Here is an 11,663-nt window from a genome sequence, read left to right as displayed (position 1 = left end):
TAATGAAGGAGGCTCTTCCTCTCTGTGACATATGGACAGTAAAATATAAAATATATACCCTGTCTAAGACATTTTTTATTATTTAGAGGTTATCATCACATATTATAACTCTTAGACCTCTTTTAAAGACTGACCACTTTAATTGACTGCTTTATTGGTTGATGCTCTTTATAGATCTATTTATCAGAAGAGATAAATAAATAAAAATGAACAAACACATATCATCTGTACTGAGAGGCAGTGATGGAAATTGAATGTATTTGTACAGTACATGTGTGTTTGTGTGTAGGGGTAATGAGTTGGCAAATGCATTAAATAGCATGTGATACATGCCAGTATACAGTATCAAGCCTGACCAGTTGGACCCGTTGTGAACTTCATTCATACTGCACTGTCCTCTAATGAGTGGCTGCAAGGAGGCATCAGACAGGCAGATCAGACTGAGGCTGCTCCCTGCTGGCCACCGTACTTCAGTGCAGCACAACTCAAAGTGTGGTTGAAATGGATCTGACAACTTCTTCTTACTACAACTACTAATAATAATTATAATGCACATGAAAAACATACAGATACACACAACATACACTGTACACATGGTCATATATGCACAAATACATTCATACCCTACACTCACCTGCTACTTTATTTGGCACACCTACAGTAGCTAAAACTAAACCAGTCTAATACAACAAATCAGCAATAAATCCTACCTTCATGAATGAATGAATAATGTTCAGTTTTTATTAATCTCTTTTAGAGAGGGGTTGATTTATTTTTTTATAATATTATGTCAATATCTTATAATTCATACAGTATAAAGGGGATGGACAAAGTATTAGAAATACTTCAAAGTACAACCCCATAAAGTTCAACAGCTCCACAAACTAAAGCCTCCAAAATGACCATAAATCATAAATCAACTGCTCTCTAAAACATTATAACCTTCATGACGGTTGGATTTATGGGCTGTTGTATAATACTGTATTAGTTTAATCTAGGTACCCAATAAACTGGCAAATGAGTGTATATTTCATAGTGAATTTGCACTTTCTTTTTCTTTATACTCCTAATCTACCTCACTGCATTTTTAAAATGTGTAAAACTTCAACAACTTTGCACACTTGTCTAATGTATATCTATCTATCTATCTATCTATCTATCTATCTATCTATCTATATCCTCACATATACTTCCACACATGCATACATCGTGTTCTTTTAGGTATTTTATTTAAGACTACAACAGAAGGACAAAACTCCTGCCAAAGTGCATCTTCCTAATGACAATGAAACCTGTGAGATACAAGCATGTGTGCATCAATTTGCAGGAAAAAAGTGTTGCATTGGTTCCCATCATGTTGCCACATTCTTTCCCACACAGTATTTACTATGTATCAGTCAAGCACTGCATGAGCAAACATGCTCTAATTTAGTTAACCTTTTACTCCTGACAAATCAAATGAAGGAAATGTCATCTTGCATACCACAAAAATGTTGGGAGACAAAAAGATGATCATTTGTTATGTTCTGAGTTTAGTTATGTACAAAGCTCTGGTGGTGGAGACCTGTGATGACCCCTGCCTAACCTACCTGAAGTGTATTGATGTTGGTGTGGTAATGCGTTATTGTTTTATTCTTGTGTGTCCATAAAGGTATCTGGGAGAATGTGGGTGTGGCAGCTAACCTAATGCTCTCATAGGGTAAAAGAACAACTCCCAGCGTTGGTCATGCTCTCGCTCTCACCTTGACTCATCCCAGCCAGCAGCTGCAGGCTTTTGCTTTTAGTTTGACTTTAGTTTTGTTTTTACTCCACAACACCTTACACTTCTTTGTTCATGGATTCACACCTACATTACTAATGTTACTGACTGACACACTCTATATTTGTAATTATTTCTTCAGTTGTTTACTTTATTATAATAAATATCCTTAATTTACTGCCATCAAAGAATTTGTTTTGCTGCCTGACCTTAATCCTAACCTCGAAAGCATTCCTCTGAAAGGTTTGTGTATGGAGTGTTACAGTAGACATTACATAATATAATAGTTGCCCACACAGGCTGCATTATCCACTCTTTACACATTTTATTTGCATATGGCAGCATGAGTCAGTACATCTATCAGCAGCTTATGTAGACTTGTGATTTACAAGTTTAGACTGGTCTGTTCAATGAAAACTAACTAAACAAGGAACACCACAGATTTGAATTTGAATTGCAATTCATTCAATTCAATTCAATTGTTGTTTTGTTGTTGTACATACTGTACCGGACTGAAATATTGTCCAATACAATTTCAATAAAAATAATTTAGTAAAAAGGGATTTTAATCATGTATTGGGTTTTGTTTTCCATTACATCTTATTTAACAGTTGAAGGCCAAAGTTTTATTTACATTTTACATTACATTTTGTCATTTGGCAGATGACTTTATCCAAAGTGGCAAAGTGGCAAAACAATCAAGCATTAGAGGAAAGTGACTCAAAAAGAGCTGTGGTGCAAATTCTCAAGTAGCTGACCAGGTACAAATACAATAAGAAAGAGCGTTAGACAGAAGTAATACAAAAAAATCAAAGTAATGTATGACTGGAAGTAGATAAGTGCATAAGAAATACCATAAACAACAAGAAAGTATTGCAACAATTACAGTACTAAAAAGTGTCGAGGTGTTCAGAGCTGAGTTTTCAGGTGTTTCTTGAACACACCAAGGTAGTGCTTCATCAATAAAAAAGATTTATTGTTATGACACCAAGCAAGTTGTTTAGCTTTGGAAAAGAGTTACTTATAGTACCAATAGTTAGATATTACCTTGCCCTTGCTGTAAAGACAGCACATCAGACTCCCTTTAATCTGATGCCCTAAATGAAAGTGTTTCTATCAGACCAACAGGGGGAGACATTTTCCTGGGTGCTGTTTTATTCTTGCAGTGAATGACCGATTTCAAAGCAACTTTCTGGCCTCTGTTTGATCGGAGTACTTGACCATTAAGAATGTATGAACCTGACTCTTCACATCAATCTTTGCGCTGCAGTTTTGAAAAATAACAAGGTGCAGGCTGAGCTCAGCACCCACACTAGCATAGATGAATCCAGTGTCTTATTTTAATTGTGATAAACCCTGAAGGCTCAAAGAAAGTTGGTGTTTGTAGTTTACTAAAGCTTTGTAAGTTAGAGTACTTGTCTGAAGAAGGCAGGAGGGGGGTTTATCAGTGTGTGGAAAAACCACAGTGAGCTTTTTGGGGCCAAATGAGCCTCACTTCTCTGCGGGTGAGAGTACAGCTGGAGAGATTATCCCATCCAACACGCGTCATCAATGTCGCCTCACAACAGGGCTCCAGTTGCTCTGTATGTGTTGTGTGTGTGTTTGTGTGTGTAACAGCGTATTCAATAATCGGCCCGGTTGGAGACGGCGGGTCGTGCGGCTGTAAGCCGACCTGGAATTTTCTCAATAAAGGTCTAATCTTTACGGGAAGCTGTACAATGCTGGAAAGGAGTTTCTCTCTTTTTGTCCCCCCCCCCCCCCCCCCCCCCACTCTCTTTAATCAATTCACCTACACACTCACACCATCCAACCTCTCAATCACACTGATCATACACTCACTATTTTACTCCTTTCTTTTATGGGTGTGTGTGTTGTCTATCTGAGTGACCTTGAGTTGATCTACTAGGGGTCACGTATGCTACACTCAATCATCAAAACTATGTGGACATTGGGGCATTACACTCATACGAGCTTTACGAACATCTCGCCCCAAAACCTGCTATTACAGCCTTCAGTCTTCTGGGGAGGTTTTCCACAAGATTTTGGAACATGGCTGCAGGTATTTGCTCCCATTCGGCCACAAGCGTATTAGTGAGGTTGACCGCTAATAAGGCCTGGCTCACAGTCGGCGTTTCAGTTCATCCCAAAGGTGACGGATGGGGTTGAGGTCAGGAATCAGTGCAGGCCAGTCAAGTTCTTCCACACTAAACTGAGGAAAATCATTTATTTTCGGGCCTCGCTGTGGGCACAGAGGCATGCTGAAACAGAAAACTGTTGCCACAAAGTTGGAAACAGACTAATGTATAATAATTGTGTGCTGTAGCACCAACATTTCCCCTAAAGCAAGAGTTTTATTTTTTCCTTGTTATTGCCGAAAGTTGGACGAGAAGATTAATACCACTCTATGAAGCTACAGCCAGGAGATGATTAGCTTACTTTAGCTTAGTTTAGCATAAAGATTGGAAACAGGGGGGAACAGCTAGCCTAGCTCTGTACAAAAATCTAAAATCTGCCTATCAGTAACACATTATAGCTTGTGTGTTTATCTTTGGCCCCTTGGGAGCAGCGGAAGTTGTGAAAATCTATCATATCACCTTTTAAGTTGTTGAACTTGTTAGCAACAATTGCTTATTTACACATCCAGCAGTCACAGAGCAACGTCATTATTCATTTGGAGTCTTGTTTCTGTCCACCTAATGAATGTAAGTCCAATATTCACTCTCTTATAGCTGTTTTTGGGACAAACTCCTGAAAGAAATATGTGTCTTTAGCATGCTCCACTATGTTCACCAGCTAGTCGCTAACTGTGTCTAACGGTGTCAGTTTGGTGATAAGCAGGTGGTGTACAGTTGGTTTTTAGAGCTTTTTCTCAAAAACAGTTGTCTGCTGTGGCTGAAAGCGACACTACGAGAGCAGTGAGTGTGAACAATAGTAAAATTGCAGCCGGACAGCTAAACAATGAGCTGAAACGCGCTGTAAAACTCCATAAAGCTGAGCGGAGTTGCTCAGTCAAGTGATAATTTTCTGGAGGTTAATCACTATGAGTGACGCCTCTCACATTACACACTGTCATTTCATACATTGTTATGAAAAATATATGTTATAGTAGCTTTATATATATAAATGACCAGTTATGGTCAGCTGTGTTTGGAGTTTTGTGTGTGACTATTTATTGGTTGGGTGTAATGAAGTATTGCTGTCACCACGAGGTTGCTAAGCAAGCGACTCCAGTTAATCACTGCATCCAGCCAAGAAATAGTCCCACAGATAAACACCCATAGAATCATAAATTGTTTTAAAGTTTGTTTTTGTATTGATTAAAGAAGATATAAGGTATTGATTAATGAATATTTTGTTTCCATTAGACAATGCCAGGCTAGCTGTTCTAGTCTTTATGCTAAGCTAAGCTAATTAGCTACTTTACAAGTGGATCCACATACTTTTGGCCATATAGTGCATTTAATGTGGTTGTCTGTGAGGGAGAGGGTTAGTGGTGCTCATCAGGTTGGGTTTGATCTCACTCACTCATCAAGACCCAATTAGAATCTATTAGACCCACACACACACATATGCACACAGTCCTCCAGATAAGGCTTGTCTGTAACTATTGTTGCAAAGTGGAGAATGCAGCTGTTGTGCAAAGTACAAGATCAGAACGTGACACAAAACGCTACATCACAGCCAATTTCTGTAAGCAATCTTATTTGTGTCACATGAGAGAGAAAGAGAAAGAGGAGGAAAGCAAGAGAGAGAAACTGAGAGTTTGGGAAATGTTACACTGTGTTACAGATTGACATTACGCACACATCATACAATCTGACATCATAAATCCAGTTCAGCAGCAGATATAATAGTAACATGATCTACATTTTCCTCCTTTCTCAGTTTTCCTTGTGGTTTATTATGGTTTGATTGGACCCACTTGTTGCAGGTGAATGGATACACGGCCCTGACTCTTTGTGTGTCATTGTCAGGCATTTGGAGTATCAGCGGAGTGTTTTCCTGGGAATCTCCGCTCTCTGTGTCTCAGGTCTCTCTTTCTATTGTGTTGCAACCAGGGCAGGGTCTGAGCTGCTTATTGTGGGAAGAGTTTGCTTTTGTTTACACCCTGTGAAAAGGCTGCATGTGCACGTCTGCAAGTGTGTGTGTGTAAACTAAAAGTTCATGAAGCCATCATTACAGGATAATTCCTGTTTATTACAATTTGGCTCATAGTTTCATAGTTTTGTTAGTTTTCACATGCCACAGTAGGAAAAGCACAGGTGTAAATAATAAAAATTCCATTTAACTGCTTCAGTTTCCTGACACTAAACATCAAAATCACAGTTTTACTACCTGATAAACTTTGTACCTTTATCAGTGATCGCATACTGCAACAATAGGTGGAAATAGAAACTCAAACTAATAAAACCATCATAATTTTTTTTAACAATCCTGCACCTCCCATCAAATAAAAACTACCTTTATCTCTTTCACTGATATCCCACTGGTTAGTTGATGATTCCTCCATTACAGGAAACCAACAGGAAATATACACTCCAAACTCCTCCTATGTCATGTTGCTGTGACTTTAACACTGATAGGAAACCAGTGATATCTTCATGAAATGCAGTCTTGCTGCAATATAGATTTTTTTTTTATCTTATCAGAGAAAATTTCCTAAGCTTTCTTTGGACCAGAAGAGTTTGGTGATGTGACTATATTCAAACAGTGTTACAGTTGGCCTATAACATTATACTGCACCAATATAACAGACTAAACACAACCATAGACTGTAAAAAAAATAATGGCCACAGCCACCATGACGTCACTCATTAGTTTGTGGACTCGTGTTTTGAAGCCTTGAATTTGCATTTTGACCGTCGCCATCTTGGATTTTTGGAGCCAGAAGTGACCATATTTGGATGACAGGGTGGAACTGACCCTAACGCTAGCTGCTAGCTTGGTTAGCGTGGTGCATTTACCGTCTATGGTGAACTGTTACAATGCTAAAGCAAAAAACAGGCTTAAAACCATTAAATCAAAATGTACTTACTGGAAAAACTGAACATCTGACTCCTTAGAGGGTCTTTTAATACAACCAAACACTTTTTTGTAAAAAAACAAAATGTTTTACAGTTAACTTTCATGAACTGAAAACACACTGAAATAGCGACAGCTACAACTATGCCTATACTCTGTGAATCTGGAGTTACGCAATGGTTATGTTACCTAACCAAGGTTGTTGTCGTGGCAGTGACTTGCTTGTGACAGCACCCATCTGTCACTCAAAGCGGCCACGCCCTTAATTATGCATAATTTTAAGCCTTAATAAAATGTAATCAGGTGAGTTATATAAAAATTCACCATCCATACAGTTGTCATGAAAGGGGAAATTAGCTACAGAGACCAAAACCGTTTTTTGTACCAGACTGTAAACATGTTTATTTCTGCTGTAAATTTGGGCATTTTAACATGGGGATCTATGGGAATTGACTTGCTTTTGGAGCCAGCCTCAGGTGGACATTTGAGGAAGTGCAGTGTTTGGCACTTACACGTTGGCCTCATTTTTCAGACCCAGAGGTTGCTGCTGAAACACAACACGTACACTGTAAAAAGTGTTACTTTGGTAAAACTCAAAGAAATGAGGCAACATTTTCCAAGCATTTTTTGTTAGTTTAGTGAACTTCTTGGTATTTTGAGTATGACAAACTCAATAATATACAGTAACTGTAAGACTGAAAACTGGATAGAACCTAAAAGAAAAAGCAAAGAAAAAGTCAGACTTGATTAAATTGATTACAATTTTAATAGAATTTCAATAAAAATTGAGTTGTATCAACTGTAATAGTCACTGTTAAACATTTTTACCAGCTTTTTTGGGCATGATCTCAAATCTACTTTGAATAATTAGTTAGGATAAACACAATTCATATTTTAACAACAAACATCTCACATTACTGTTAAATGTTTTTATTCAACATCATAAACATCACTTCCACCTTCTCAGACTATTGTTAAAGGACAAGAAGTAGAAATTGTAGAGCGCTACAGGTACCTGATAAGAACCGTGAACACTGAGGCGAAGGAACAACAAAGGCTGTATTTTCTGCAGAGGTTAAATGTTTTTAATGTATTTTACAGATCCATCATAGAATCAATCCTTACCTTCTCTCTGATCTGTTGGTATGGGAATGTAAATGTGCGAAACAGGAATCAATCAGGAAACACTGTTCAGTCAGCAAGTAAACTCAATGCTGAAAAGCAGACTTCATCTGTCAGACATCTATAACAGACAAATCACACAGGAAGCTAAATCCATCCTATCAAATCCAGACCATCCTCTGTTTAAGAATTTGACATCCTGCCCTCTATAGGTTTCCAAAAACTGTGCAACAGGTTCAAGTTTACATTTATCCCAATAAGCAATGAGTGTTTTTATCTCTAACACATTATGAACTGCCTCTTAATTTCTCACACAGCTGATCACTTTATCTTTTTCTTATCCTTATTCTTCTGGTTACTGTTTGCCTTGCTTTTAACCTAAATCCTTACTGTCTGAATTGCGTGTATGGCACTGGCACTTTTAATGTCTTTTATTGTCTTGTGTTTATGTTTTCATAGTTTTGTGTTTTTATGTTGCCTTGACGCTAAAAGAATTTCCTCTTGTGGGACAATAAAGATCTGATCTGAACTGAACTGAGCAATGATTGCGCCAGATGTTAAAGGACAACACCAGATTTTTTTGTTGTTGTTGTTGCATCATATTTTAGTCCTTTTAGTGTAAACCCATTCATATATACAGTATTCTACACTACTGCTAATTGTTCTGCAGTGTCTTTTGGACATTTGAAAGGTCTTTCAGGAAGTTCCTGGTTTCCCTTTGTGTCACATCAAAGTTAGGCTATCATCAGTGGCAAGGCAGTTTTCAGTGCAGATCATGTTAAACTGTTTGCACCATATCAACATGCAACAACAACGGACATAACTTTGACATATATAAAAGTGGGCGTGATCTTCTCTGTGATGGATCACGAAACTAAAGCAAGTCTCTGCAAGTGGATTTTCATACTGTTAGGAAATGATGTAAAACCAGTGTGAATTTCTGTGTTACTGTGGTAACATAAGATAAAGAAATATATCAAAAAAAAAAAAAAAAAGTCAGCAGTAATAATGAAATGAGCTAAAATAAACAGAAAATACTTGCATGTTCCTTTAAGGTAGAGGGATGATTCTGTACATATAAATATATGCTGTATCTGCCTTCATCTGCCTTCTGTTACTATATCATCAAATGATGATGATTAAACACCAATAAACAACTTTACTACATCCACCTGTGATGATAATAAAGCATTTGGATTGTTTTAAGCCATGAACTATACAGTGTACTTGTAGCAGTACTTACTGTATATAGTAACTTTATTCAGTATTGTATATGCTTCTGTATTTGTGCACTTTATGCGAGGCTTACGAGATCTGTTAAGTAAGCATTAAAGTAAAACATATTGAGCAACACGTCCAACGGCCTGGGCCTCCTCCCAGCCAGAGTTCAGCTGTTGTGTTGAAACGTTATTTCTCTGTGTGAGCACGTCTGACTCAATCTCAGTTTCCTATACACACAAGTTCCCTACTGTGTGTGCAGGAGTGTGTGAAAGTGCACAACGACTTTATCTGTATGTATGCATTTGTGTGTGATTGTGTGTGTGATTGTGTGTGTGCGTGTGTGTTGTTACTCTAAACAGAAATCCAGCTTCCTCACTTCTCCCTCATGTCAGTTGACTGAACACGGTTGTTAGTGTTCACTACAGCTCTCTCTCTCTCTTTCTCTTTCTGTCTCCATGACGACAGGCTGTCACGAAGACGTCGCACCTGAGAGCAGGAAGAAGGAAGTGTCTGGGCCAGCCCACGCCACTTTCTGAAAGGAGTTCAGGTAGGCAAACACACACACACACACACACACACGCACACACACACACACACACACATACACAAACACAACCAGTGTTTAATGAGAAGTGAAATAGTTGAAACTGCTCTACAAGATCAAACAAGTAACATATTGTCAAAAAATAAAGGGAATAAAGAATGGGTGGGGATTGAGAAGAAGGAAAGAAATATGAAGGAAGAGAATAAGAAACACTAGTTTAGCCGGTATTTGAGATCAACTTCACTGTTTTACTTTCAGTTCAGGTTCAGAGCAGGAACTTCTTCAAACAAACCATTTATATCAGACATTTAAAGTTTCAGATCTGCCCTTCAGGAGTCAGCGGTGTCTTCTGTCATCTTCACGCTGACAGTTCAGCAGCAGAAATCTGAGAGAGCTGTGAGTTGTTATTACTGAGAGCTGTCATTACAGAGGGATCTACGTCAAGGGAATGAACGCTCTTAACGTAAAGACAGCGTGTCATCATGATCTCAGAGGTGCATACATTTGTGAATGAGCAAAGGTGTGCTGATCATCAGTAATAAGCATGCGGTGGATGTGATCATGTGTGGGTTTTTTTTTTTTTTTTTGAACTAGGCGTGCAGGAAACTCCTTTAGAGGAATGCTGCTCTGGCTGCTATGATTCAGGTCTGGCTGTTTGGACACACACACACACACACACAAAGATTGGCCAGGGCCACAGGAGGATAGCATTTCCCATCCGGAATGATAGCAGGGAGGGAGGGAGGTAGGTGTGTTGGGGGTTTGGGCAGTCAGATTCTGGTTTGGTGAGTTTTGGAAGGAGGCAGTGTGTACACCATACACAGATCCAGAGAGAGAAAGAGAGAGAGAGAGAGAGAGATTCTCTCAAATGAAAAGACACGGAAGAGAAGACTGAACACTTGCGAGATAGTGTTTGGAGAGTTTAGATGACGGACAGCGAAGCTCCAGCTACTGCACCTTCATCATCTAACATCATGCAGCCTTGACGTGAGCGACGTGTTAGCTATGGTGTGCTCTAAGGAAGATAGTTGTTTTTATCTTCTTCTTCTTTTTGGGTGGCGAGGGTATTCTCTGATGTGTTTGCTGGGATCATTAGTGTGTTGGTGTGTGTGTGTGTGTGTTAAGAACTTTTTTCCTTTCTTTTCTTCTCCCTCCCTCCTTCGCCTCTCCCCCTCCTCGGCACTGAGGAATGTGGGGCTTATGTCAGTGAGAGTCAGGTACAGACTCACTAATTACCACTGCCCTTCCTCCCTCCATCTCTCCCTCCCTCCCTCCTTCTCTCTCTCCTTCCCTCCCTCTCTCTCTCTAGGTTTTTCCTTCAACTCCGGCACCTTGTGCGCTCCCTCTCTCCTCTCTCCTCCACTTGGAGACCTTGTGCGCTCCCCCTCCTCTTGTCTCCCGCTGTTGCGTCTAGAAGCGCTGTCGTGACTGGAGGAGAGGAGAGGACAAACAGAGAGGATCTGAGTCAGAATCCAAAAAAACACCAAAAGGAGAACAGAAACTCTGACTTGTCTTCTCTCAGTGTGTGTGTGTGTGTGTGTTTGTTAGATGTGTCTGAGCTCTCTTCTGATTGTGCTCTGGGGGACCTGTCATTGAAGACAGGAGGCGCCTTGACAGCGAACGCGAGGCCGGAGAGAACCTGACAGACAGCGCAAAGGAGGAGAGGAAGAGGAGGGGAAGATGAGAAAGTGACAAGCTGGATTGTTGGTTTGAACGGTGGCAGACGAACCTTACAGCGACTACGTGACTACACGTTCCATCATCCTACAGGTTGGCTGGGAACTTGTCATGTATCTCTTTTTCTTTCCCTGTCTGCTTTTCATTTTAATATCAACATTTTAATGTTCTGCTGTAAGGCTCATTATGGGGACTTGGTGTGTTTTCTCACCTGGAAGATTAAGAACACACACACACATGCACACATGCACATGCAAACACTCATAGACACACAGGCATACGCAGTGGGTATCTGGAAGGACATTTCTTCAGCTGGTC

General features: G+C 39.5%; 1 protein-coding gene across 10 annotated transcripts in view; it reads left to right on the top strand.

Annotated features, from left to right (window-relative positions):
• Window positions 1-9,597: 9,597 nt before the first annotated feature.
• The window catches only part of rbm47 (RNA binding motif protein 47), a 31,815-nt gene continuing 29,749 nt past the window's right edge, over window positions 9,598-11,663 (top strand). For 5 of the 10 annotated variants that reach the window (XM_042434954.1, XM_042434943.1, XM_042434963.1 and 2 more), the window contains exon 1: window positions 10,683-11,438. The gene's annotated coding sequence lies outside the window, so the exon portion shown is untranslated. The other 5 variants (XM_042434914.1, XM_042434895.1, XM_042434911.1 and 2 more) reach the window with 5 other exon arrangements.

This window comes from Thunnus maccoyii, chromosome 2, assembly GCF_910596095.1.
Source record: "Thunnus maccoyii chromosome 2, fThuMac1.1, whole genome shotgun sequence".
NCBI lineage: Eukaryota > Metazoa > Chordata > Actinopteri > Scombriformes > Scombridae > Thunnus > Thunnus maccoyii.
Note: the sequence above shows the minus strand (reverse complement) of the source record. Positions and strands in the feature narration are given on the sequence as shown.